Genomic DNA, 5,858 nt, shown 5'->3' with positions numbered 1-5,858 from the left:
AGAAACCAGAATTTCCACTCAGAGTTATCTTTGGGGCTACATTTATTTTTTTCCATGAAGTATAATAAGAAATGGTTTTATTCTCTGCTAAGAAGTTCACCAACATTTTGGGGGCAATGGCGGTGGAATTACCTAGATTGATAAAAGCCAAATGCCGGAAGAAAAAATGCATCGGAACTTTGAATTGAGAATCTATATTGGTAATCGTGATTATCCTAAGATTCCCTATTGCTGTAATAAGATAGATTATTAGGAACACCAGGAAGAGAGGAATCTGCCATTCTGGATGGTTTGAGATTCCTGAGAGAACAAACTCAGTCACATAGTTTCTCTCTGCCATATATTTTGTTCGCATCAGCTGCTAGGGAAAGAAAACAGAGGTGTTTTAGTAAAGTGTCCTCTGAGCAGGGCAATAGTTGTTTTTTAATGATATCTATTAAGCACTTACTATGTACAACAACAACTCTCTCCTCGACCCCCTCCAGTCTGGCTTCCGTCCCCTACATTCCATGGAAACTGCCCTCTCAAAGGTCACCAATGACCTCCAGCTTGCCAAATCCAACGGCTCCTACTCTGTCCTAATCTTCCTCGACCTCTCAGCTGCCTTTGACACTGTGGACCACCCCCTTCTCCTCAACATGCTATCTGACCTTGGCTTCACAGACTCCGTCCTCTCCTGGTTCTCCTCTTACCTCTCCCGTCGTTCTTTCTCAGTCTCTTTTGCAGGCTCCTCCTCCCCCTCCCATTCTCTCACTGTGGGGGTTCCCCAAGGTTCAGTGCTTGGTCCCCTTCTGTTCTCGATCTACACGCACTCCCTTGGTGACCTCATTCGCTCCCACGGCTTCAACTATCATCTCTACGCTGATGACACCCAGATCTACATCTCTGCCTCTGCTCTCTCCCCCTCTCTCCAGGCTCGCATCTCTTCCTGCCTTCAGGACATCTCCATCTGGATGTCTGCCCGCCACCTAAAGATCAACGTGTCGAAGACTGAACTCCTTATCTTCCCTCCCAAACCTTGCCCTCTCCCTGACTTTCCCATCTCTGTTGACGGCACTACCATCCTTCCCATCTCACAAGCCCGCAACCTTGGTGTCATCCTCGACTCCGCTCTCTCATTCACCCCTCACATCCAAGCCGTGACCAAAACCTGCCGGTCTCAGCTCCACAACATTGCCAAGATCCGCCCTTTCCTCTCCATCCCAACCGCTACCCTGCTCATTCAAGCTCTCATCCTGTCCCGTCTGGACTACTGCATCAGCCTTCTCTCTGATCTCCCATCCTCATGTCTATCTCCACTTTAATCCATACTTCATGCTGCTGCCCGGATTATCTTTGTCCAGAAATGCTCTGGGCATATCATTCCCCTCCTCAAAAATCTCCAGTGGCTACCAATCAATCTGCGCATCAGGCAGAAACTCCTCACCCTGGGCTTCAAGGCTGTCCATCACCTCACCCCCTCCTACCTCACCTCCCTTCTCTCCTTCTACAGCCCAGTCCGCACCTTCCGCTCTTCCACCGCTGACCTCCTCACCGTACCTCGCTCTTGCCTGTCCCACCATCGACCCCCGGCCCACATCATCCCCCGGGCCTGGAATGCCCTCCCTCTGCCCATCCGCCAAGCTAGCTCTCTTCCTCCCTTCAAGGCCCTACTGAGAGCTCACCTCCTCCAGGAGGCCTTCCCAGACTGAGCCCCTTCCTTCCTCTCCCCCTCGTCCCCCTCTCCATCCCCCCCATCTTACCTCCTTCCCTTCCCCACAGCACCTGTATATATATATATATATATATATATATATATATATGTTTGTACGTATTTTTTACTCTATTTATTTATTTATTTATTTTATTTGTACATATCTATTCTATTTATTTTATTTTGTTAGTATGTTTGGTTTTGTTCTCTGTCTCCCCCTTTTAGACTGTGAGCCCACTGTTGGGTAGGGACTGTCTCTATATGTTGCCAATTTGTACTTCCCAAGCGCTTAGTACAGTGCTCTGTACATAGTAAGCACTCAATAAATATGATTGATGATGATGATGATGACGTACTATTTGACAGTTCTACCATCAAATAATTAACAATTGCATTGGAGTAAAGTAGTATTCCCCCAAGTGTTTACTGATAACTTGATCAAGTGCTTATCATAAAATATGAAATGTTAATATTGTAAGAAATATCTGAATTTTCCCCCAGGTTGAATGTACATTATATGTATATTTTGTATTGTATTTATTTTACATATTAGAGAATGAGTATGGCCTTGTAGAAAGAATAGGGTCCTGGGAGTCAGAGGACCTGAATTCTAATCCCAGCTCTACCAATTGCCTGCTGTGTGACCTTGGGCAAGTCACTTAACTTCTCTGTGCCTGTGAAACTGAAATTCAATACCTGTTCTCCCTCCTACATAGACTGTGAGCCCATTCGGGAAAGGGACTGTGTCCAACCTGATTAACTTGTATATACTTCAACACAGTATAATTATTGATACATACTAAGTACTTAACAAATATATTTTTTATTGTATTTTTATTATTGTTACTGTACAACTTGATTAATCACTTAATCAACCTTAAAATCCTTAAATGTAATATTTGTTAAATGCTGACTGTGTGTCAAGTGCAAGGGTTGATACCAGATAACCAGGTTGGACACAGTCCCTGTCCCAGATGGGGGTTGCAGTCTTAATCTCCATTTTACATATGAGATTACTGAGGTGCAAAGAAGTTAAGTGAATTGCCCAAGGCATACAGCAGACATGTACCAGAGCCAAGATTAGAACACATGTCCTCCGATTCCCAGGCCTGTGCTTTTTCCATTAGAAAACACTGCTTCTTAATCCTTGTGTTGAAACCAGGGGTTTGGGAGGTTGGGGGTAATAAATTATCTTGTATCTACCCCAATGCTTAGAACAGTGCTCAGCACATAGTAAGTGCTTAAGAAATACCATTATTATTAATACTTCATATTGTCTTCTTGTTCTAATTTACCTTAATATATGTTGTCTCTCCCAGTCTTTTCCTCTAATATTGTCATTAGACCCTCATATTTTCACCCCTTACTTCAGTCCTGATAGGGTAATCTTATCTTCCTTTTGAGAAGAGCACTGTTCTAATCACTTGAAAGAGTACAACAAAGTTAGAAGACCCAATCCCTGTGGCCTATGGAATTGCTTTTCTGCTTGTGGATTTTATTTTATCTATGAATCTCACTGGGGATTTTTTTGAGATGCTCCTAAAGTCATTTGGAAATCCTTGATTTTATTTGGGACTGAAATGATGCAATGGCAAATCAAGATATCTAAGATCAGTGTCAGCTCTAGGGCAGGGAGGTAGCATGGCTTAATGGTAAGAGCACAGGGCTGGGAATCAGGAAACCTGGGTTCTAATCCCAGCTCCACCACTTACCGGATGTGTGACAATGGACTTAACTTCACCTACCTACTCTGTGTCTCAGTTTCCTCATCTATAAAATGGGAATAAAATGCCTATTTTCCCTCCACCTTTCATAAACTGTGAGCCCCATATGGAAAAGAGGTTGTGCATGATCTGACTGTACTGTACCAACCCCAATGCTTAGCACAGTGCTAAAGCATAATTGCTTAAGAAAAATAATAAGTATTTTTCTTGAGTGACTACTGTGTGCAGAGCACTGTACTAAGTGCTTGGGAGAGTTCAGTATAACAGAGTTGATAGGCATGTTCCTTGTCCACAAGCCTAAGTTATGTATGGGTTGAGAAAAGGTGGACAGAGGTCAGCATGAGGGCTATGGTTGGTGGATAATAATAACAATAATAATAATAATGATAATAATAATATTTGTCATATGTGTTAAGTGCTTACAATCAAAGTAGAAAGGAAATGCTCTTTTAATACATTTAAATGGCATGCAAAATTATAAAATATATTCCATGCCTATATTTACATTTTTATGTTTGCTTCCCCCAGTAGGATGTAAGCTTTTTTGTGGGCAGGAAACATGTCACTTTGATAGTCTGTATTTCCCAAGCACTTAATACAGTGAACCACACCAAATGGGTGCTCAATGAATGCTACCACTGATACTTGTTGACCTCAGGCCCCTAATTTTTTCCACATCATATACCAGAGTGGGGATAGCTATTGATTAATTTTTTCTATACTTCCTTTATGTTAACCATAACCTGCTAAAGAACTAGGTGAAATAAAAAGGTGCAGAACCTCAAACTGTTTAAGATCCAAGAAGGACTACTCAATCATTCAATCATATTTATTGAGTACTTACTGCATGCAAAGCACTGTACTAAGGACTTGGGAGAGTTCAATACAACAACAAACAGAGACATTTCCTGTCCACAATGAGTTCACAGTTTGGAGACTAGAATATCTTTTCTTTAAGGTGAAAAAAAATATCTAAATTGAAGATGCTCTAAAGAAATGCCTTTTACCTCTCCTTCCTGAATGAATGTGAGCTAAAACATGAAGGATAATACTTAGACTGCTCTCTTTTCTGTAGCTACAGATACCCAGCCTGGGAATCATGACTGAGGGAAATCATTTCCAACTGAGTGAGTTCATTCTCATCGGGCTCACAAACCTTCCAGAGCTGCAGATCTCTCTCTTTGTCTTGTTTCTGCTTATCTATTGTACCACAGTCGTGGGGATCCTGGGCCTCATCTTCCTGACTAGGACTGATTCTCGACTTCAAACTCCTATGTACTTTTTCCTTGGCTACTTGGCTTTGGTTGATGTTGGCTATTCCACAACTGTGGGCCCCCAAGTGCTGGTCAGCTTACTGGAGGAGAGAAAATCCATTTCCTTCTACCTCTGTGCCATGCAACTCTGCTGTTTCATTACTTTTATCATTACCAAACTTTCCCTCCTGTCTGCGATGGCCTACAACCGCTTTATGGCCATCTGCAATCCTCTGCTCTACAAGCTCATTGTCTTAGAGAAAGTTTGCACTCTTTTAATTGCCATTCCCTAGGTCTACAGCTTGGCTGTCGCCCTATTCATGGTAGTCTTCACGTTTCGATTGCCCTTCTGCGGCAATAACATCATCGATTATTTCTACTGTGATAGTCTACCCATCCTGGCATTGTCCTGTTCTGATACACATGTCGTAGAATAATTCATTTTGGGGGATTCTACTTTCAATTGGATTTTCTCCCTTCTCGTTGTCCTGGTCTCCTACATCTTCATAATCTCTACCACCCTTAAGATCCGTTCTGCCCAAGGCAGATGCAGTCTTCTCTACCTGTGGTTCCCACCTAGTGAGGGTGACTGTGTTCTACGGGACTCTGATTTTTATGTACATGTGGCCACCAGCTAGTCATTCATTTGAAACAGATAAAATAACCTCCCTGTTTTACACCCCGGTGATTTCTATGCTGAATCCCCTGATCTATAGTCTGAGAAACTGGGAGGTGAAGGAGGCCCTGGAACGAACTTTCACTGCTTGTTCGCTACATTTCAAACTCCTGAAATCCTGAAATCTGTTCAATAAAAAAATAATAATACCAAAATCCTGTTAAAAACATCTCTGGACTGTTTCCTTTTAATATAAAGATCAGATAATGAAGCTAGGAAATTAAAAAAGTCCAAGCTCAGAAATTTGCACCACATCAAAAGGAGTTTTCACTCATTTCCAAATGTTCCAGTCAATTAGGTATTTGACGTGAAAATAGAACTTCGTTATCTCATCCTGGGCCAGAAAAGGCCACTAGTCAAGTAAGGAGCAGAATATTTAAATCTGCTCTCAATCTCTGCCTTCTGCCCAGACATATTTCTCTCAGTTTGAGGTAAAATGGAGTGACAGAAGCCTGCCCAATTTCCTACCACTGTTTGGAAAAGGTAGGGATAAGCATAGCTTGGTGGACAGA

General features: G+C 42.3%; 1 pseudogene; it reads left to right on the top strand.

Annotated features, from left to right (window-relative positions):
* The first annotated feature begins 4,516 nt into the window (after positions 1-4,516).
* Positions 4,517-5,468, top strand: LOC119943288 (annotated as a pseudogene).
* The last annotated feature ends 390 nt before the right edge of the window (positions 5,469-5,858 follow it).

The sequence above is a fragment of the Tachyglossus aculeatus genome, chromosome 22 (genome assembly GCF_015852505.1).
Source record: "Tachyglossus aculeatus isolate mTacAcu1 chromosome 22, mTacAcu1.pri, whole genome shotgun sequence".
NCBI lineage: Eukaryota > Metazoa > Chordata > Mammalia > Monotremata > Tachyglossidae > Tachyglossus > Tachyglossus aculeatus.
The sequence above is the reverse complement of the archived record's forward strand: the minus strand, read 5'-3'. Positions and strand labels throughout refer to the sequence as shown.